The sequence below is a fragment of the Dendropsophus ebraccatus genome, chromosome 9 (assembly GCF_027789765.1).
Source record: "Dendropsophus ebraccatus isolate aDenEbr1 chromosome 9, aDenEbr1.pat, whole genome shotgun sequence".
Taxonomy (NCBI): domain Eukaryota; kingdom Metazoa; phylum Chordata; class Amphibia; order Anura; family Hylidae; genus Dendropsophus; species Dendropsophus ebraccatus.
Genome location: NC_091462.1, coordinates 68,164,038 through 68,187,777, shown reverse-complemented (window position 1 = coordinate 68,187,777; position 23,740 = coordinate 68,164,038). Strand labels below are relative to the sequence as shown.

The 23,740-nt window shown below is 47.1% G+C and overlaps 1 protein-coding gene across 3 annotated transcripts in view; it reads left to right on the top strand.

Annotated features, from left to right (window-relative positions):
- Positions 1–21,742: 21,742 nt before the first annotated feature.
- Positions 21,743–23,740, top strand: part of STAT1 (signal transducer and activator of transcription 1) — a 997,040-nt gene continuing 995,042 nt past the window's right edge. For all 3 annotated transcript variants that reach the window (XM_069983571.1, XM_069983569.1, XM_069983570.1), the window contains exon 1: positions 21,743–21,882. The gene's annotated coding sequence lies outside the window, so the exon portion shown is untranslated. The remainder of the gene's footprint in view (positions 21,883–23,740) is intronic.

Genomic DNA, 23,740 nt, shown 5'->3' with positions numbered 1-23,740 from the left:
CGGATCTATTTGGACCGAACAAAGGACACAAGGAAAGTTGACAATTTATTTTTGTCTTTTGCAGGAAGGAACAGGGGACAAAAAGCTTCCAAAGCCACCCTATCCAGATGGATACGGGAAGCCATAACACTCTGCTATGAAGAAGCAGGAATGCAAGTCCCAGGACCTATTAAGGCACACTCAACACGTGCCATGTCAGCATCATGGGCGGAAAGGAACTGTGTCCCAATCGATCACATCTGCAGAACTGCGTCCTGGAGTTCTTACAACACTTTTGCAAGACATTACCGCCTAGACGTTAGATCTTCAGAGCAGCCGAACTTCGGCAGAGCGGTTCTAAGTTCTTCAAGTAACCCCCCCTAAGTAACTTCTTGCTAAGTCCCCTTATGTGCTGCTGCTGAGGACTAAGGGAAAGTGTAATTTCTACTCACCGTAAATTCTCTTTCCTGTAGTCCGAGGCAGCAGCACAGACTACCCTCCCTAAATAAATATATCTTTGCAGCATACTTTGAGTGCAGTTTCTTTTTTTCTCAATTTTTTTATCAAGAGCTTTATAATCACACACTGAGGAGGGATCAGGAGGGAGGCTATATAGGCAGGTCTATTAAGCCTTATTTAATTGATATCATCTGTCCTGTAATTGCAGGGTGATGGAAACATCCCCTTATGTGCTGCTGCCTCGGACTACAGGAAAGAGAATTTACGGTGAGTAGAAATTACACTTTACACTAACAGCTCTGATTCTTTTTTTTTTCTCTAACTCTGCTTGCATGTGATCTGCAGCCCTCAGAGCTGTTTAATGACCTTGTACAAATTATAACAAATAACACACAAAAAAAACTTTGTATGCTGCTTCACTACGCAGCATTAATTAACCTCTTCAGCTCTCTCAGTACTGTATCTAGCAATGAGCTGGACTGTTCTCCTTGTCTGAGTACGTGGCTTTGTATTTAGACACTTACATGGCAATGTACACTATTTGAGGTTAGGCTGCCCACCTCCACAAAAGGCATTGGTCTTACAATCAGGTCAGGGGCACTTTAAATCAAAGCAACTTCTTCAACAGCTGACAAAGGGGAAGATTCCTGCAGAACAAAGGGTCTATATGCCACCATTGGAGATAGGTTGGCTTTTTGCAGGATCTGGGGTTTGTATACAGATTGAGGCCAGGTTCAGACTATGTAACTGTGCGGCTGTATTTGCGGCTGTAATTGTGCGGCGGTATTTTTGGTGGTTCATGCGTATGCTGGAAAGTATAGGATATACGGCTGCACAGTGCACACTATGTATGAATCTACGGCCCGATCGTAAACGGACCCGTAAAAAATGAACAAGACCATTGTTTGCGGCTGGACATGCGGCCGAGGATTGACAGGCGGTCCGTAGGGAGTACTTCAAAAATAGCCGGCAATGATGCCGAATGCCGATGCCTCTAATAGTTAATATATTAAATTAATAAAACACATTTTCTTTGTAATAAAGTCCCTTTCGTTGGTCAATAATTAAATTCTAACGAATCCATCATTTTGCAATTTTGTTACCAGGCTGCTGTCGTTTGGTTTTTAACCCGGCTGGTTATAAAAATAAAATTTTTTTTATTCAAATAAAAACACCCCCACACCCCTCATTGACCATTTTATAAAAAAAAAACGCTGGTCATCGATGTAGTCCACGGAATCCGACGTAATCCACAGGATACCGATATCTGAAAAACAAAAAGGAAGAAACACACAAAAAACACACAAACAGGAGCACAACACCCATCATTGTGAGCGGTGTTGTGCTCCTTACAGTATGCAGCATCTTTACAGATCGCTGCTTACAGTCTGGCCCCCAAGGGGTTAATGGAGGATGTATTGCATCCCCCTTAACCCCTTGCGGGCCAGACTGATGTCAGACTGCACCCATCCCAGCAAGGAAGGGGTTAACTGACCCCCCTTTCCTTGCTGGGAGGGGTGCAGTGCTGGGGAGGGGGTGGGGAGAGCTCTATACTCACCCCGATGTGTCCTCTTCGCTGGTCCGCAGCACAATGAAGTCACTGTGCTGCGGACCGGCTCATTATATGTGCGCTGAGCCGATCAGCCAATCAGCTGAGCGCACATATAATTCTAAATGTTTCTTCTAATAATGCTATTGTGATAACATAATAAGAAGAAACATTTGATGTTTTCATTAAAGTAAAGTGATGATTAGTACAGAAAGCTCTATTGCCGGCATATGAATTAACGGCTTATGGAGCTTCCTGTACTAATTAATATTTAATTAATAAAACACAATTTCGTTGAAATAAATTCAGTTTCGTTGGTCAATAATTTAATTCTAACAAATCCATCATTGTGCAATTAAATATACTGTCAAAAAATAAATATATATATAAATATACATTTATTTATATATCTATTTATTTTAACAGTATATTTAATTGCAAAATGATGGATTAGTTTAAATTTAATTATTGAACAACGAAAGGCACTTTATTACAACGAAAATGTGTTTTATTATTTTAATAGATTAACCATGAGAGACATCGGCTATAGTGCAGAGGATCGCAAACCCCGGTAATAGCAATTCATGTAAACTGTTTCCCTGCTTTCCCAGATGCATCCAGAGGTGTTTGCATCTCTTTCTTAAGATTTTATTTGTTATTTTTAGTTGAACCAGATTTCAAAGTAAATGACCGTATGTTTTGAGCCGCATGTCTATTTTTTCCCACGGTCGGAGTTTCATCCGCACATTTACAGCCGCATAAAAAATACAGCCGCACAGTTACATAGTGTGAACCTAGCCATAAACTGGGTACAATGATGTAACATAATGATGTGGCTTGGGTCTGCCACACACACTACAATATTCTGTCTTATCTAGATATTGTTGGTCACCGGCACATGACATGTCCACCCAGCTGGACCTGTGCTTCCCACCCATTATCCTGAATGTTTTCCTTCTGTCTGACCCTCTGGCTCTCATCTATCTACTCCACACCCTCCCCTCTTAGAACTCTAATCCTTGATTCCCCCTTAGGGATAGTACTTCGATTAACCCCTAAGGTTCCTGGAAATTCCAAGGACCCATTTGCCCTGCATGTTACATGTAGGTCTGGTTACCTACCCACAAGGCAAAAATTAGTGTGCACAGGAGTGTGAGGAGTTCCCCAGGTGTTGGTCAGAGACCCAGAGGTTGGTGGGGCTAAGGCATGCATCTGCCTTCATATCAAACCTCCTAAAGATCTGCTCTAGATCTTGCACTGCATCTTCTCATGCCCATCGCTAACTATATCTTTCTTAGCTTCACATCAGCTTCACATAAACTTCTTGTGGAGACTGGGGATCCCTTCTTTTAGAGAATAACTGTCTCATCCTTGCTCAGCTAATCCCTAGGTAGCGTATTGGGGACTAAAACCTAAACCTTAGGTCTTGGCAAGTACAGCTACTATAGACCCAGACGCTTATAGTGACACACTATAGCGACGCTTTATAGCAGCCTACTGTCCCTCGTTGCTAATTCCTCCTAGGGGGCAAGGGGGTAAGTCACAGATCTTCTGACCTGCTCTCTACCACAGTACAAGCCCAAATAATGGGATCAATACAAGTATTGTTCCCGCTGCTCGAGACAGATATCACTTATCAGGAACCCGTTCACTCCAAAAGTTATATGCCTACTGTCTGTGACCTCGCAGCTGTTCTCGATGCCATGCTGTATTACAAGGGTTAAGAATTAATCACAGCCTCCCCGTAAGGACGCAGAAGTGAATAAGTTCGGCAATCCCTTTCCTTAATTCAGCATAAATACAGCAACAGCTTATCTCAATCACACAACAGTTTGCGACGGCAATGCAGCACTTTAACCTTGTCCTATCCTGGGTTACAGAGTTCTTTGTCTAACAAATAGACTCAGCTTTACAAACATATATAGAGAACGCAGGTGTGACGGGAATCTGATTAGATCCGTTCCCCTGAGGCGCAGATAGTACGTAAGAAAGGAAAGTCATTCTTATCTGGCCAGTTATATCTGCGCGTCCGATGACGGATAAATCACTGCATCCCGTCTGTCTGCGTTCTGGTTGGAAGCGGCTGAGTCCCTGTTCGGGCGCCAAATGTTAAGGTTAAATTTATATGTTATAAGAGAAACAGATTGCTGAACTCAGGGAGAACAGCCAAATGACAACACTGCCAGCTGCTAATGAAAGCGCTCAATGCAGTGAAGTCCTAGGTGCATTGCCCCCTGGGAAACATGAGTATGCAAAAGAGGAGTCCGTGGAGCCTCATTGAAGAGTCTCAAAACACAGGACTAGCTAGATATCCCTCCGGGAAGGACCCTGCCAAGTGGCAGCTCCTGTTAGGAAACCACCAAATCCACCATATTAAGTGGCCCTATAAGTCAGTGTAATGACAAGGGATAAACCAAGGCTAGGTAACCATCCACAGACAGCTGTTTCGGGGTGTTGCCCCTCATCAGTGTGGAGCAGGATTCTGGCTAGGTGGGAGCAATGCCTAGTAGAGCCATAAGAGAAACAGATTGCTGAACTCAGGGAGAACAGCCAAATGACAACACTGCCAGCTGCTAATGAAAGCGCTCAATGCAGTGAAGTCCTAGGTGCATTGCCCCCTGGGAAACATGAGTATGCAAAAGAGGAGTCCGTGGAGCCTCATTGAAGAGTCTCAAAACACAGGACTAGCCAGATATCCCTCCGGGAAGGACCCAGCCAAGTGGCAGCTCCTGTTAGGAAACCACCAAATCCACCATATTAAGTGGCCCTATAAGTCAGTGTAATGACAAGGGATAAACCAAGGCTAGGTAACCATCCACAGACAGCTGTTTCGGGGTGTTGCCCCTCATCAGTGTGGAGCAGGATTCTGGCTAGGTGGGAGCAATGCCTAGTAGAGCTATAAGAGAAACAGATTGCTGAACTCAGGGAGAACAGCCAAATGACAACACTGCCAGCTGCTAATGAAAGCGCTCAATGCAGTGAAGTCCTAGGTGCATTGCCCCCTGGGAAACATGAGTATGCAAAAGAGGAGTCCGTGGAGCCTCATTGAAGAGTCTCAAAACACAGGACTGGCCAGATATCCCTCCGGGAAGGACCCAGCCAAGTGGCAGCTCCTGTTAGGAAACCACCAAATCCACCATATTAAGTGGCCCTATAAGTCAGTGTAATGACAAGGGATAAACCAAGGCTAGGTAACCATCCACAGACAGCTGTTTCGGGGTGTTGCCCCTCATCAGTGTGGAGCAGGATTCTGGCTAGGTGGGAGCAATGCCTAGTAGAGCCATAAGAGAAACAGATTGCTGAACTCAGGGAGAACAGCCAAATGACAACACTGCCAGCTGCTAATGAAAGCGCTCAATGCAGTGAAGTCCTAGGTGCATTGCCCCCTGGGAAACATGAGTATGCAAAAGAGGAGTCCGTGGAGCCTCATTGAAGAGTCTCAAAACACAGGACTAGCCAGATATCCCTCCGGGAAGGACCCAGCCAAGTGGCAGCTCCTGTTAGGAAACCACCAAATTCACCATATTAAGTGGCCCTATAAGTCAGTGTAATGACAAGGGATAAACCAAGGCTAGGTAACCATCCACAGACAGCTGTTTCGGGGTGTTGCCCCTCATCAGTGTGGAGCAGGATTCTGGCTAGGTGGGAGCAATGCCTAGTAGAGCCATAAGAGAAACAGATTGCTGAACTCAGATTGCTGAACTGGAGAACAGCCAAATGACAACACTGCCAGCTGCTAATGAAAGCACTCAATGCAGTGAAGTCCTAGGTGCCTCTCTCTATGGAGAGAAGCCAAAAACCCAGGTAAAGGATGGTTTTTTAATTATATCTAGAGGTGGAATCTGCAGTGTTCCCACTCGTTACTTATACGTCATGGACACAGATAAGACAATGTATCATGATTATAAGCCTGGAGAAAATGGCCCCAGTTTTATTATGGTAATCACATTTTATAGACCGATATAATATAGGGTGGTAACAAATGCTAATAAGGCATAGATGAGGCGGTGCTAGTGATTTAGATATTCAGTCATGCGCAATGGCATCTATATTAGTATTCATTATTATTATTCAAAAAGGTTAGAACAATACATTCTGTGCAATGATACTTTCACATTATTCCCACTGTAACAGACAGGCAGCTTTCCTCTGAGAATGGCCTTGAACGCTGATAAACATGTCTCTGAGGGAAATAGTTCTTGAGACAAAACATTCTTTCTAGTGTCCATATCAGAAGTTTTCCAAGGTAAGAAATGTTCTAACTATACGTTAACCCTATCAGGGACTCTCTAATGTGCTGGAGCTTCTGAGCAAGAGGCCTATATATATATGTGTAGTCATATAGGTACGGTGCAGGTAGGTAAAATTGCATATCCTGGCCTTATCACACTGGAAAATGGTGTCCTTCCTGATCCCCCTGTTACGCCACACTCTGCGCTTGGGGTCTTCTGTTTTCCAGTGTGGGGGACGTCACCTGGAAAATTTTGCCCTGGTGCAATACGGGGTTCTTCATATCCGGAAGTGCTGGGTCTGCTCCATGGCTGGTAAATATTAGGGCTCTATTACTGCTTCTGATATTTTCGGATCGTGCCGCAAGCTACAGTAGCTCGGGCAGCGAGGGATCAGAAGAGGGGGTGCTGGTATAAAAGTTATCCCCGTACAGGTGGTAACCTTTATCCAGCAGTGGGAAGATCAGTTCCCGAACGATCTCCCCACTATCTCGGAGGGGGGCATCTGGGGGCTGGATTCTGGTGTCCCTTCCTTCGTACACTCTAAGGCTATGTGCAGACTGCGGAATGGTGAAGGATAACCCTTTGTGCATTCCGCAGCTGGCACCCACCAGCGGACTGATGCAGGCGCACGTCTCCGCTTGTGTCACACTCCATTTTATGCATGGGCGCATCCTGCCCTCCGTCCAAAGAATGAACCTGTTCATTCTTTGGACGGACGACCGAATCCGCCTGTGCATAGAATTGAGTCTATGACACAGGGAAGACGCGCGCCCACATCAGTCCACCGGCGAGTGCCAGCTGCAGAATGCATGAAGGGTTATCCTTCACCATTCCGCAGTGTGCACATACCCTAAATCTGCAAGTGTACCCTGAGATACTCTCAAAGAGTTTGTAGAATTTCACGCCATACCGTCATCTCTTATTGGGAAGGTACTGGCGGAAAGGACGTGTGGAAAGAAGGATCCCCCCCATTCATCCTCACTGGCTGTTTCAGTGTCGGAGGCAATAATAGCGTATGCGTCCGCCACCGAAAACACCTTGGGGGCCATTTTTATATAGGATTTGGTATATGGGGTATGTAAATGTGTAGTGGTGTAGTGTAAAACTTTATTTTGTGTAGTGTAATAGTGTTTTTTATGTGTTTATTTAACATTAAGTATAAAAAAAAAACCTACGCCAAAAAAGGTGTTGCTGATAAATGCCGCACTTATGTGCTGTACTTATCAGCAGACCATGGCTGTAGGATATAGAAAAAAAAAACACCCTACGCCAAAAAGGAGGAGTTGCTGATTAGAAGCACACTTGCGTGCGATGCTGATCAGCACTCAACGGCGGTAGGGTGCGGAAAATAAAATAAAAAATTCTGGAAAAAGCCGAAGGGAGCCGAAGATTGCCGAAGCCGGGACCGACGGAAATACCCTAAGACGCCGACGAAGAGGAGGACGCGATCGGGACGCCGGTATCAGGTGAGTATGTGCCAATACCTGCTCTGAACACCTCAGCTACTTAGCTGAGGTGTCAAGAGCAGATATTTAACACTTTTTGGGGACTTATATCGCCGTGATCGGTTGGTCAGGCCGGCCGATCACGGCGATCGGGACGTGGCCACCATTACTTTTAACATTGACCGCCATTGCTTTCCGGGTCACCGATGACGCGGAAAGCTGCAGATCCCCGCTAATGGCTGATCTGAATTGATTAGCCAATAGCGGCGATCGTCAGCATGGGGGGGGGGTTTAACCACCCCCTGTGCCGACAAGCTATATTGGCCTGCTATACATTATAGCAGGCCAATTTCCCCGATCGTTGTGTGTGTACACACAGCGATCGGGGAAACCGCGGATGTAAATGTACGCCCATTTGCGTTAAGTCACGGACTTTGGGGGCGTACATTTATGCCCGTGGTCGTTAAGGGGTTAATGTTAAGAGTATATTTGGCTGGGGGGGGGGGGTGGAAATAAGTCCCGACCTGAGATGATTATGTACGTTAAGCCAAAATGTTTAGTATGTAACTTGGCTGTAATTTTATTATATTGTATACTCGATCCCAAATGAAAAAAAATTTGAAGGGAAAAAAAAGAAACCAAAGCAAATTTTCCCATAAGAAGTAATTGAAATGCAGACAATTGTTTCCACATTATCAAAATAATGATTTTTTATCCTGAATAACATGTTAAACAAATGAAACAAATATTTAGAAACAGCTGAATATAAGTTACTGTACATTAATGAAGAGGATGGGAAACACAGGGTGGACAGAAACTGCAGGGAGCATAAAGGAATGAGCAGGACATACTGTATGTGGGCACATAAATGCAGTACTCTCTGTCCGGGGAGAGAGGGGTTACAGCTATAGAGAGATAACCTCCACAGTCCCGTCCCCTGATGCAAGCCCAGCCTGAAATGGATCTGCCATGATTTGGAAGGTGAGGGAGACTTCCTGGGTCAGAGTAAAATGCTGTAGACCACGCTATGCAGACCATGCCTCTCCCCCACTCTCTCTAGCACCCAGTACAGGGAGCTCTTAAACCAAAGCAATGCTCTTAAACCAAGTCACAATTTTGAAAAACTGTGAGCTCTTCTTGCAAATGCTCTCAATCCAAGTTAGGGTATGTGCACACTGCTGGTAAGTGACTGAAATTCCATCACAGAATCCGACGCTCGCGCCTCCGCCCATATCATAGACTCCATTCTATGCACAGGCGGATTCCGTCGTCCGTCCAAAGAATGAATGTGTTCATTCTTTGGACGGATGACGGAATCCGTCCGTGCATAGAATGGAGTTGATGACATGGGCGGAGACTACACGGGCGCGAGTGCCGGATTACGCGGCAGAATTTCCGTCACTCCGTCGCAGTGTGCATATACCCTTACTTTTAAACCAAAGTACCACTATATATATATATATATATATATATATATATATATATATATATATATATATTGTAGTGATCTTCCCGGGGGGATGGTGTGTTTGGACACAGTTCAGCAGCAGACTTGGACTTGGACTTACACTCTGCAGGGCTTTTACCCTCTTGCAGGTTCATCAGAGGACACCTGATGGGAACACCCAAACTGGATCGGGGGAGGGAATGGCAAGTCCCACTACCAAACCTACCTGCCATTCCATGTAAATCCAGGCCCGGTAAAAATAAATAACAATCTCAGCAGCATAACACTGCTGAGTAACAGGTTCCTCCTGTACTTACCATCTCACCGTGCGTATCAACCTCGGTGAGATGTACACCCCCTCGACCACTTCTCCCATGACACGTCTACTATATATATATATATATATACAGTATATATATACAGGGGCGTAGCTAAAGGCTGATGGGCCCTGGTGCAAAATTTTAGCTTGGGGCCCCCCATCTCCCCCCGATCAGGCAAAGTCCTATCTAACGTTATATCCAATTACTCTAATGTGCCACCATGTTCTAATGCCCTGTCACTGCCTCCACCTCATGTACTGCACTACTGCCCTCTATAATTAATGGACTGTACTGTGTCATTGTCTAATCATTGTATTCCAATCTTTGACTCTACAGCTGAAAAACTACAACTCTCATCATGAACTGCCAGTTGGAAACGATGGGGGTTGTAGTGCTGCAACCTGAAGAGCCACATGCTGCAAAACTACAACTCCCATTATAAACTGTCAGCAGGGCACGATGAAGTTTGAACTTCTGCAACCTGGAGAAGTCACCTGATATCACCTGCAGTCCTATGTAACACCACAGATAACAGTGATATCCCTCTGAGTACAGATAATGTAGTAGTCATCTGCAGTCCTATGTAACACCACAGATAACACAGTGATATCTCTGAGTACAGATCATGTAGTAGATATCCCCTGCAGTCCTATTTAACACCACAGATAACACAGTGATATCTCTGAGTACAGATAATGTAGTAGTCACCTGCAGTCCTATGTAACAGCACAGATAACACAGTGATATCTCTGAGTACAGATAATGTAGATGCAGCACAAGCTGGAGCTCAACGCGGTAAAGATACGGCCATAGGACACAGCTTGGGCCGCCAAGGCAGATGTCTGGAGGAGGGGGTGCTGGTACTTGCTGTCATCTGATTAGGTAAGAGGCTCAATCAGATGACAGCATGTGCCAGCGGGCGCAGCGGGACAGATTAGCGCAGTGCTTCCCAACCTTTTCCACCTCGGGGCACCCCTACTAAATGATGTTCTACAAAATAAGAAAACCGTCATACAGTGACTCACCGGTGATGTCTTCTTTGATCTGAGGCGTCACTTTCCCTTTTCCTCTCCATCCGGCCCAGTCCTCCATGATGATTCCTTCCAGATACGTTTCATCCCCTTAGAACCTGCGAGACAAACAATTTAGGCTCCGCACATTTCTAGCAACTTCCTTCCCTTCCTCCCTCCTGTAGGCTCCCATAGTAACTGCGCTGTTTGGTGTAATGTGCAGTAAAGTGAGTAGGAATGTGGGATGCCCCCTGTATGTAGGATTCCCTGCTGCGCCCCCATGAGCTAATAATGGCCCCAGAGGTGCCCCCATACAATAATAATGCCCCCAGAGGTGCCCTCATGAGCTAATTATGCCCCCAGAGGTGCCCCCATGAACAAATAATGGCCCCAGAGGTGCCCTCATGAGCTAATAATGCCCCCAGAGATGCCCTCATGAGCTAATAATGCCCCCAGAGGTGCCCCCATGGACTAATAATGCCCCCAGAGGTGCCCCCATGAACTAATAATGCCCCCAGAGGTGCCCCCACGAGCTAATAATGCCCCCAGAGGTGCCCCCATGAGCTAATAATGCCCCCAGAGGTGGCCCCCATGAGCTAAAAATGCCCCAAGAGGTGCCCCCATGAACTAATAATGCCCCCAGAGTTGCCCCCTATGAACTAATAACGCCCCCAGAGGTGCCCCCATGAGCTAATAGTGCCCCCAGAGGTGCCCCCATGAACTAATAATGCCCCCAGAGGTGCCCCCATGAGCTAATAGTGCCCCCAGAGGTGTTCCCATGAACTAATAATGCCCCCAGAGGTGCCCCCATATACTAATAATGCCCCCAGAGGTGCCCCCATGAGCTAATAATGCCCCCAGAGGTGCCCCCATCAACTAATAATGCCCCCAGAGGTGCCCCCATGAGCTAATAATGCCCCCAGAGGTGGCCCCCATGAGCTAATAATGCCCCCAGAGGAGGCCCCCATGAACTAATAACGCCCACAGAGTTGCCCCCTATGAACTAATAATGCCCCCAGAGGTGCCCCCATGAACTAATAATGCCCCCAGAGGTGCCCCCATATACTAATAATGCCCCCAGAGGTGCCCCCATACAATAATGATGCCCCCAGAGGTGCCCCCATGAGCTAATAGTGCCCCCAGAGGTGCCCCCAAGAACTAATAATGCCCCCAGAGGTGCCCCCCATACAATAATAATGCCCCAGAGGTGCCCCCAAGAACTAATAATGCCCCCAGAGGTGCCCCCATACAATAATAATGCCCCCAGAGGTGCCCCCAAGAACTAATAATGCCCTCAGAGGTGCCCCCATATACTAATAATGCCCCCAGAGGTGCCCCTAAAAAAACAAACATCCTACTCACCTAATCCGCGCTGTGCAGGCAGCAGCTCTCCTCCTCCTCTTCGGGCTCCATCTTGCGAGCCGCAGGGACGGGACTTCCGACAGACGTGATGACGTCACATCATCACGCCTGCCGGAGAGGTCACGGCCCAGCCTACCATAGGCTGCTGGTATGAAGTGCCGGCAGCCTATGGGAGAGAATACAGGAGGAGGACGCTGACAGGTCCTTCTCCTGTATTCTGATCGCTTTAATGTTCTGCCCGCTCATTGTGCGGGCGGAACATCAAAGCAATCTGTGCATCCCGAGAAGCTGCGCGGTCGCAGCTTCTCGGGATGCTTAAAGTGACACTGTCACAAGTGGCAAGGGGGGGCCGTGGGGGCCCCCCTAGCGTAGGGGCCCGGTCGCCATGGCGACCCCGGCGACCCCTATAGCTACGCCACTGTATATATATATGTATATATATATATATATATATATATATATATATAGATACACACACACAGGCTCGGACTGGGCCACCGGGGGGCCGGGGAAACCCCCGGTGGGCCCCGAGCTGGAGTGGGCCCCCTGCTCCTAGGGGGGCCGGGGGCCGCGCCTCCCTTTTTAACTGGAAGCGATCGCTTCCAGTTAAATGTAAGGAAGTGTTCTGATTGACAAAGCGGGAAGCCGTAGGCAATCACTCTTGTGACCGCAAGCAGAGATTTGCTTGCGATCACAAGAGTGTCGCAAGCTCCGTTGCGAAGTGCCGCCAGCGCCATCACTGACCTCAGTGTGCGCCGCGGCGGCTAGGACTTCCGGTTCATGGAGCGAATACCGGAAATCCCAGCCACCGCGGCGCACACTGAGGTCAGTGATGGCGCTGGCGGCACTTCGCAACGGAGCTGCTCACCTGTCAGGAGAAGAGAGAAGAGGAGGCCGGCGACCGACGGGGGATCGTGTGGTTAGGTGAGTAGCCTTGTGTTTTTTTTTTTGTTTTTTTTTTATCAGAGGGGGTAAGATAAGGGGGGGGGGCTGTATACAGGGGGAGGACAACATAGGGGGGGTATATACAGGGGGAGGACAACATAAGGGGGGCTATATACAGGGGGAGGACAACATAAGGGGGGCTATATACAGGGGGAGGACAACATAAGGGGGGCTGTTTACAGGTTGGAGGACAACATTAGGGGGGCTGTATACAGGGGGGACAACATAAGGGGCTATATACAGGGGGGAGGACAACATAAGGGGCTATATACAGGGGGAGGACAACAGAAGGGGGGCTATATACAGGGGGGGGGCAACAAGGGGGGCTATATACAGGGGAGGACAACATAAGGGGGGCTTTATACAGGGGGGGACAACATAAGGGGGGCTATATACAGGGGAGGACAACATAAGGGGGGCTGTATAGAGGGGGAGGACAACATAAGGGGGGCTATATACAGGGGGAGGACAACATAAGGGGGGCTGTATACAGGGGGAGAACAACATAAGGGGGGCTGTATACAGGGTGGAGGACAACATAAGGGGCTGTATACAGGGGAGGACAACATAAGGGGGGCTGTATAGAGGGTGGAGGACAACATAAGGGGATGTATACAGGGGAGGACAACATAAGGGGGGCTATATACAGGGGGAGGACAACATAAGGGGGGCTATATACAGGGGAGGACAACATAAGGGGGGCTATATACAGGGGAGGACAACATAAGGGGGGCTGTATACAGGGTGGAGGACAACATAAGGGGGGCTGTATACAGGGTGGAGGACAACATAAGGGGATGTATACAGGGGGAGGACAACATAAGGGGGGCTATATACAGGGGGAGGACAACATAAGGGGGGCTATATACAGGGGAGGACAACATAAGGGGGGCTATATACAGGGGAGGACAACATAAGGGGGGCTGTATACAGGGTGGAGGACAACATAAGGGGGGCTGTATACAGGGGAGGACAACATAAGGGGGGCTGTATACAGGGGGAGGACAACATAGGGGGGCTATATACAGGGGGAGGACAACATAAGGGGGGCTGTATACAGGGGAGGACAACATAAGGGGGTATATACAGGGAAGGAAAACATAAGGGGGGCTGTATACAGGGGGAGGACAACATAAGGGGGGCTGTATACAGGGGGGAGGACAACATAAGGGGGGCTATATACAGGGGGAGGACAACATAAGGGGGGCTGTATACAGGGGGAGGACAACATAAGGGGGGCTATATACAGGGGGAGGACAACATAAGGGGGGCTGTATACAGGGGGAGGACAACATAAGGGGGGGCTGTATACAGGGGGAGGACAACATAAGGGGGGCTATATACAGGGGGAGGACAACAGAAGGGGGTCTGTATACAGGGGGAGGACAACAGAAGGGGGGCTATATACAGGGGGAGGACAACAGAAGGGGGGCTATATACAGGGGGAGGACAACATAAGGGGGGCTGTATACAGGGGAAGGACAACATAAGGGGGGTATATACAGGGGAAGGACAACATAAGGGGGCTATATACAGGGGAAGGAAAACATAAGGGGCTATATACAGGAAAGGACAATATAAGGGGGGCTGTATACAGGAAAGGACAACATAAGGGGGGCTATATACAGGGGAAGGACAACATAAGGGGCTATATACAGGGGAAGGAAAACATAAGGGGCTATATGGGGCAAGGACAACCTAAGGGGGCTATACGGGGGAATAGACAACATAAGGAGCTATAAGGGGGGTAGGGATGGCCAACATAAGGGGGCTATCTATATGGGGGGATGGATCACACAAGCGGGCCAGTTATAAGGGGGATAACACAGGGAGCCATCTATAAGGGACACTGGTTGGGGGCAATTTATAAGGAGGACAACACTGAGGAGGCATCTATAAAGGGCACTACACAGAGGGGGACAACAATGTATAAGGGTAAGTATACTGGGTGCGGTGTGTATACAATAGGGCATGCACAGAGAGGGGCATCTACTTTAGTGGACTACACAGAGGGGGCTATATACTATAGGGCAGGAATAGGGAACCTTGGCTCTCCAGCTGTTGCAAAACTACAGCTTTAGCTGTGGCTGTCCAGGCATGATGGGAGTTGTAGTTTTGCAACAGCTGGAGAAGTTCCCTACCCCTGATATAGGGAATGCACAGAGGTTGTCATCTACTGTAAGGGGATTACACAGAGGGGGATCTCTACTATAGTAGAGGCACACAGGGCCATCTATATGGAGAACTGAACAAGGGGCCATCTACAAGGTGTGTACACTATATATATATATATATATATATATATATATATATATATATACACACACACACACACATACACAAGCTACAAATAGTCAGGGCTAATCACTGAGAGAAGGTGTAAAGGGGCCAGTACAGATGTGCAGTGTGTAGAGAGATGAGGATGGTGACAGAGTGAGGAGCCTAATATAATTCTCTGGCAGATTCTGTGGATTCGTGGCTCGGAGAAGTTCTCATAAGGGCCCAGGGCAGATGGAGAAGAAGATGAAAAGGGAAGAACTCCGATCAGAGAAGACGTCCACTGTGAGTCACTAAATCTATGTGCACTGTAACGTATATAGTGTAGAGCTGGGGCTACCTCTATATGACTGTATGAGGGGATATTGATCTTTTGTTCAGAAGATTTTATTCAGTAGCAGCGGTGGTGTTAGTCAGTATTTGGTGGTGTTAGTCAGTATGTGGTGGTGTTAGTCAGTATGTGGGGGTATTATTTGTTACTTGTAATCTGATGTGGTGTTCATTGGTCTTAGTATACCAGATTTGGTCAGTAACAATATGGTAGCAATGGTTGTGGTGTGGCGGTAATATTTCCCCCTTGTATACTGGTAATATTGGTCTCAGTATACAGGATTTGGTCAGTAACAGTATAGCGGTAATATGTATGGTGATACTATTTCCCTCCTGTATACTGGTTTATTGGTAATATCGGTCTTGATAGACAGGATTTGGTCAGTTACTATATAGCGGTAATATGTGTGGGGATATTTGCTCTTTGTATACTGGAGTTATTGGTAGCTGTATGACTTGTATCTAAGTATACAGCGTTATCATACAAAAAAATTGTCTTATAGCCTAATTACACCGGCCAATAATCGGTAACAAGTGCTCCTAGGAAGTCTATTCAGCCGATGATCGGCCCATGTAAAAGTGCCAGAGATCTGCTGACATGCAAGCAAATGTCCCATAGTCGACTGATTTGATCTTTTGTGCGGCTAAGATCATTGCTGTCGGCTGCACATCACCTGCCCTGCTGATTAGCAATCATTTGCAGCCCTATGCTGCCCCATATCACGCCGTGTTAATGGACCCTTATTAATGTTACCATAGATAAGTGCGGTGGCAGAAGGGTGGGCCCCAAGAATGATTTCCCCTGGTAGGCCAAGGCACTCCAGTCCGACACTGCACACACACATTGGGGGAGATTCATCAAACATGGTGTAAAGTGAAACTGGCTCAGTTCCATCTTTCAATTTCCAAAGAGTCTGTGAGGAATGAAAGTTGGAATCTGATTGGTTGCAAGGGGCAACTGAGCCAGTTTTACTTTACACCATGTTTGATAAATCTCCCCCACAAACTTTTATTTAAAAAAAAAAAAAAAAAGAAAGAAAAGAAAAAGCAGGTATGTCAATAAATAGGTAGGTATGTCCATAGATATAAGCAGCTAGGTGCCTTCCCAGAAGGCAGGCATATTCTTCGGTAGATCCTCCCCCCATCATCATTACTAGTAGGCAGGTATGTGCTCAGGTAGTTCTGAACCCTGACTAGCAGGCAGGTATGTCCACAGATTCCATCTCCTCCAGTAGGCAGATATGTTCTCAAGTAGCCCCACCCCACTGGTAGGAAGGTATGTCCTTAAAGTGTACCTGTGATTTCAGGATTAAAAAAAAAAAAAAAAAAACCTTTACATATAGTCAGCACTACCTTTGTTTGTTATGCCTGTTCATTTTTGTGCCAATCCGTTGCTCCAGCTGCTGGTTATTGCCTATTGTACTCCTGTTCGTGCACAGTTCAAAGACTTTTAAAGGGGTTGTGTGCCCAGCAAGGCTGTCATTCAAATAACTGCCTTGCTCGGGTGGGCGCACAGCATACCTCCCAACTTTTTGGACGGCCAAAGAGGGACACTTGTAGTATACTCTAGGAAAATTTTACAGACATTTCTATACTTTGTAATTCAAGAATACATTAACAGATACAGGATCTACTGCAGATTGTAGCAATCACACATACAAGATCTGCTGCATTTGGTTACATTGATATGTAAAAATCTGCATCCTTATGTCCCATCACACATCAGTAACCCTGTCTGTAATTATGGACCCACAACTGCGAATAGGATTATGAATGTGTTTCAGTTCTGTCCGCATTTGCAGGGACCCACTGTCATATAGGTGACACGAACACACAATGGCTGTGTATGGGCCCATATGAGCTGCACGTGTGAGATGATGTATGAAAGGGGCCATAACGTCACGTGATTCATCTGAATATAGCAATTTTTAGAATCCAACTTGCACCACATGTGTTAGGAACTGGACAGCAGGACAAGACAAAACAGTGAGCCCTAAGCTCAGCCCCGCCCACTGTCTCTGCCTACTTGCCACAATCTGCCCTAAGATGGCGGCGAGCAACTTGGCGACGGTCCCTGCACTGGCTAGGTGGAACACAAATACAAGACAGACAGACAGACAAACACAATGAAGAATAGTAAACAGTCCGGGTCACAACAATCAGGCAGCTAAAGTACAAAATCGCAATCCAATAAACGTAGTCAAAGTCCAGGCAAAATGGTCAAGGGCAGGCGGCAAGCAAGGGAGGTCAAGGAATAAGGCAAAAATCAGAGATAGCAAATACACAGAAGATACAAGCGGGCAGAGACTAATGGTGCGTTTACACAGAGAGATTTATCTGACCAATTTTGGAAGCCAAAGCCAGTAATGGATTTGAAAAGAGGAGAAATCTCAATCTTTCCTTCATGGCCTGTTCTCTTTTTATAGTCTGTCCCTGGTTTTGGCTTCAAAAATCTGTCAGATAAATCTGTCTGTGTAAACGCAGCATAAGTTAATAACCAGCAATGAGTGCACAGACTGGGTTAGTTATAAAGGAGGCCAGGGTTCTGATCCAGAACATAATTGGACCATCCCCCTGATCTCCAAGCACAAACACCTGGAGAACAAGACAGATCCACTGGCAGGAAGACCTGTCAGTAACAGCAGAACCAAAACACACATTAACCATGACATGGCCAGACAGAACTCAGCAGGTGAAGTCAGGTGTGTCTCCCAAAGAGAGCAAATAAACCAGTGTTCAGACACAGCAAAACAAAACACAGAACAGAATAAGAGAATATCAGCGCCTTCTCGGCCGCACTGCACGAGCAGAGGGACGCATAACGCCCCGCAAAGATACCATCCTGACAACATGATGGAATAATATGCAAGTTTGGGTCTATTATACAGTAAGAAACCAGACACTTTCTAGAGCAACATAAAAAGTTTATTCATGCAAATCTAATTCCTATGTGAAAAAAGGGACATGTAAGGGGCAAAGAGGGACAGAGGGACGTGGGTCAAAAGTAGCTAATGTCCAGGGGCGTAGCTAATGTCTCCTGGGCCCTGGTGCGAGAGGTTAACTTGGCCCCCCCCTTTCACGACCAAGTGATGCTACTGGTAGGTGTGTGTGTGTGTGTGTGTATATATATATATATATATATATATATATATATATATATACCGCAAGACAGATATTACCAATAACACCAGCATATAGGAAGAGAAAATATCACCATATATATTACCGCCATACTGTTACTGACCAAATCCTGTATACTGAGACCAATATTGCCAATAATACCAGTATATAAGGGGATATATTACCGCCACACCACAACCACTAACATCACCACCATATTGTTACTGACCAAATCCAGTATACTAAGACCAATAAAACACAGTATCGGATAACAAGTAACAAATATTACCACCACATAATGACTAACACCACCACATACTGACTAATACCAGCACATACTGACTAACCCCACCACTGCTACTGAATAAGATCCACTGTACACAGATCACTATCACCTCATAGTCATATAGAGGTGGACGCAGCTCCACACAGGTTGTATACACCATATAAATTACAGTGCAGTTATATCGGGTGACTCACAGGGGACGTCTTCTCTGATCAGAGTTCTTCCCTTTTCATTTTCTTCTTCTCCATCTGCCCTGTGCCGTTATGAGAACTTCTCCGAGCCACGAATCCACAGAATCTGCCAGACAGACATATTAGACTCCTCACTCTGGCACGATCCTCATCTCTTTACACATTGCACATCTGTAATCCTCATTTAGTGGGTAGCCCTGAGACTATGTGACCCCCCTTATAGTATATATAGATGGCCCCCACTGCATGTTGCCCCCCCTTATAGATGGCCCCCTCTCCCCCATCCCTTATAGATGGCCCCCTCTCCCCCCACCCCCCACCCCTTATAGATGGCCCCCTCTTCTCCCCCCTAATAGATGGCCCTATCTTCTCCCCCCCTTATGGATGGCCCCTCTTCTCCCCCCCTTATAGTTGCCCCCCTCCACCCCTTAAAGATGGCCCCCACTGCATGTTGCCCCCCTTTATAGATGGCCCCCTCTCCCCATATAGATGGCCCCCTCTTCTCCCCCTTATAGATGGCCCCCTCTCCCCATATAGATGGCCCCCTCTTCTCCCCCCTTATAGATGGCCCCCTCTCCCCCCTTAAAGATGGCCCCCACTGCATGTTGCCCCCCTTATAGATGGCCCCCTCTCCCCTTATAGATGGCCCCCTCTTCCCCCACCACTTATAGGTGGCCCCCCTCTCACCCCATTCCTTACAGATGCCCCCCTTTTCCTACATCCTTTATAGATGGCCCCCTCTTCTCCCCTTATAGATGCCCTCCTATGCAGCATAGATCTAAATGAGAGATCAGTGCACTTATACTAGAGGTCCCCCAGGGGGGCTTCTAGTATAAGTGTAAAAGTAAAAAAAAAAAAAGTGTTGTTTGTAATAAAAAGCCCCCTCCCCTAATAAAAGTCTGAATCACCCCCCTTTTCCCATGTTATAAATAAATAAACATGTTTGTTATCGCCTCGTGCGTAATCGTCCAAACTATTAATTTATTACATTCCTGATCTCGCACGGTAAACAGCGTAAGTGCCAAAAAATCCCAAAGTGCAAAATTGCGCATTTTTGGTCGCATCAAATCCAGAAAATTTTTAAAAAGCGATCAAAAAGTCCCATATGCGCAATCAAGGTACCGATAGAAAGAACACATCATGGCACAAAAAAGACACCTCAGACAGCCCCATAGACCAAAGGATAAAAGCGCTATAAGCCTGGGAATAGAGCGATTTTAAGGAACATATATTTGTTAACAATGGTTTGAATTTTTTACAGGCCATCAGATACAATAAAAGTTATACATGTTACATATCGTTGTCCTTGAGGAACATATATAACAAGTCAGTTTTACCCCAGGGCGAACGGCGTAAAAACGAAAAAAAATAAAAAAATAAAAGAAAGGCGTTTTTGTTCCTATTTCACCACACATTGAATTTTTTTCTGGTTTCGCAGTGTACTTTATGAAAAAATTCAGCCTGTCATTGCAAAGTACAATTAGTGGCGCAAAAAATAAGGGCTCATGAGGGTTTCTAGGTGAAAAAATGCAACTGCTATGGCCTTTTAAAGGGAACCTGTCACCCCCCGTGCCGGGGTGACAGGCTCCCGACCCCCCGTTAGAGCCCCCTATACTCACCTAATCCCGCCGGGTCCCGCTTCTGGAGGTGGTCGGGTGATGAAGATCTCAGCCGCTGCAGCCCGGCGTGCGCGCTGAGAGATGAGTCCAACACCCATAGAGAATGACAGGAGAGTCCAGCGCTCCGTCATTCTCTATGAGCGTTGGACTCATCTCTCAGTGCGCGCGCCGGGCTGCAGGGGGTGAGATCTCCGTCACCCGACCACCTCCAGAAGCGGGACCCGGCGGGATGAGGTGAGTATAGGGGGCTCTAACGGGGGATCGGGAGCCTGTCACCCCGGCACGGGGGGTGACAGGTTCCCTTTAAGCACAAGAGGGAAAAACGCAAAAATTGAAATTGGCCCGTCCTCTAAGGGTTAAGTACTTAGTTGCAGCTGTCAAAGTTGACAGCTACATCTAAATACTTACTCTTCCCCTTCCCTGGTGGTCTAGTGGGGGGGGGTCGCCCCCCTGCAACGCGATCGTGGAGGGGCGAACCCCGCATCTGCTCCGGGCCGGCGGCTGCGCTGTAATGGCGCTGATCCCAGCTCGGCATTCTATTGCTTTCGGCTGCAGCAGCACACCGCCTCCCCAATAGCAGACAGGTATGTCCTCAGGTGGTCATGCGTAAGGGAAGAGGTCACACATGGCTAGTTTTGTGCCATCTTTTTTGGAGGACTTCACCAAATCCTGGATATTTATATCGGAAGGGACAAACAACTGAATTTTACAGCCATAAAAATTACATATGTTGCATTAATATGAAAACAAACAGATGTTTAACTAATTCAGTAGATATTAATAGCAAAATAGAAAAAAAAAGAAAACAAAGAGCCAGTCAGCATTGTCTGCAGCTGCTACCTGACTCCAGGTGCGCCCATTGTAGAGCTACACAGCTGCCTAACCCATAGCTAGAGCTCTGTTGGCGTGGCATTTACGCTTCCATCACTTGGAAGATACACTAGCTGCTAACACGGCCTAGAAAAGAGAGTTTTGTTCTTTTTTTTGCGGCCTGTAACTAAAACAGTCGACCATTCTAGACGTTTGTCTATACGGTGTCCGCCTCTACTTTCTGCACCAGTAGCAATGCAGCATCAAAAGGGAGTGAGAAATCGTTACGCAACGCAGAAGCTGATTTGGAGCGCTAAGAGGACGTTCCGCGGCCGGGATTGGCTGTTGCTGTCCCGCGTGACATTTTCCTCTTCAGTTTCGGTTTTGATTCGGGAAAACCCGTTTTCCGCTAAAGAGCAAAACTGAACGTTTTTGGACCCTGTCCTGCAGTCCTTACAGATAAGCAGATCACGCAGTGTGCAAAGGATCAAAAACTATCAGGTACGTTGCAATATATGGTGCCCGGCAAGTTACCGCGTCAGCAGTGAGTTCTAAAGTCTAAAATCCTATGTATTTTAGGGGCTGTGTCCTGGTCGCTGTCAGTGTTGGATGTTTCTGTCAGACATAGGAGGTCTTCGCCTGCCCGCTTCATAAAACCAATGCTTATTCTACCATAATCTTTCTCCCTAGCAGCACTGTGAACGTTTCCACAATAGGTTGCCCTACAATACTTAAGGTGATATTCTTAAGTCTTTTGCAGCAGTAGCTTCACTTTAGCCTATATTTAGACCTAGTATTTCTGTGAGGCCTTTTTTCAGTCAAAACCAGAAGTGGAGCTGACAGGGCAGAAATACAATGGAAAGATTTGCAAAGCTTCTATGTTTTCAATCCACTTCTGATTTTGGTTGAAAAACCACTGACCAAAAGACTGACATGCTTTGTGTGGACATAGCCAACCTTATCCCATTTCTGTAAAAACTAATCATTACTGTAAAAAATTGGATATTTCACAGTGTTCAGACCGTGCGCGCTTAGCATTAGGGATGATCGAATTTACAGTAGAAAAGAAGGAAATAGCTACGTTAGGATCGGCCAGCAGCTTGTCAGGCTGGTGGCTTTGAAGTCTGTGCCGCTCCACATCGTGTTCTGGAAAAAGCTGGGCCCCGTCCTGGGAAACTTCAAGTTTTCCAGGACTGGATCCAGCTTTTGCCAGCACCTGGGGAGGAGCAGCACGGACTTAAAAGAGGATTAGCTGTGTCATAGAGGGGAGGGAATTTCCTCCCACTGGGGGCGGGCCGGCCGGCCGGCCTCCAGAAGGCCGCTAACCGTGGATATAACCGGGCCGCGGTTCGAAAAACGGCCCGTGGCAACGGCTTCCCCGTGACGGCACCGTTCTATCCCTGTGTCAGGTTAAAGAGGATGTACCTGGTGGTACATCCTCTTTAAAGGGGACGCAAGCACAGGGCCCGCCCGACCCCCTGGTGCAGCCCCCGGATACTTACCCTTTCCGACGAGTCTCGTTCCTGGACCCGGTCCCTAGACGAAGATATCAGCGCCCAAAGCCGTGCGCGTGCTGTATGCAAATTACCTGAGATGAGTCCGATGCCCATAGAGAATGACGGCTCCGTTCATTCTCTATGGGCGTCTGACTCATCTCAGCGCGCGTCCGCACAGCTTTGGGCGCTGATATCTTCGTGCCTAGACTGGCTCCAGGAACTGGACTCGTTGGAAAGGGTAAGTATCCAAGGGCTGCACTGGGGGGTCGGGCGGGCCCTGTGCCCACGTCCCCGGTGACAGGTTCCCTTTAAAAGCCAACAGCTTCACAAGCTGCTGGCCAATCCTAATGAAACTATTTGCTTCATTCCTACTGTAAAGTCGCTCATCTTTACTTAGCATGTCTACTCATTGCCCTGTGCCATGTGATCAAAATGGTGTTACAGTACAAGCCTATGGCACTATCTAAGGCTGCGTTTTGAAGCCAAAGGCAGGAATGGACTTGAAAAGGCGAGAGAAATCTCAATCTTTCTTTTCTAACCTGTTCCCTGTTTAAAGCGTAACTGTCATTTCAGGGTCATGTTTCTGAAACCTTAAATATCAACAGTACAAGCGATTTTAAGAAACTCTGTAATAGGTTTTATTAGGGCTGGGCGATATTGGCCTAAATCAATATCGCGGTTTATCGCATACGTAGCTGCGGTAACGATAATTGGACGATAACTATGACACGCCCCCTTTGTAAGCCACACCCCTTTTACAGCCACACCCACTCGGCCGTGCCAAACTGGGGCTAGTTTGTTTCAATAAAGTTAAAAAAAGTACAGTAACTCAATGAGCAGCAACCCAAGCTAGGTACACACTA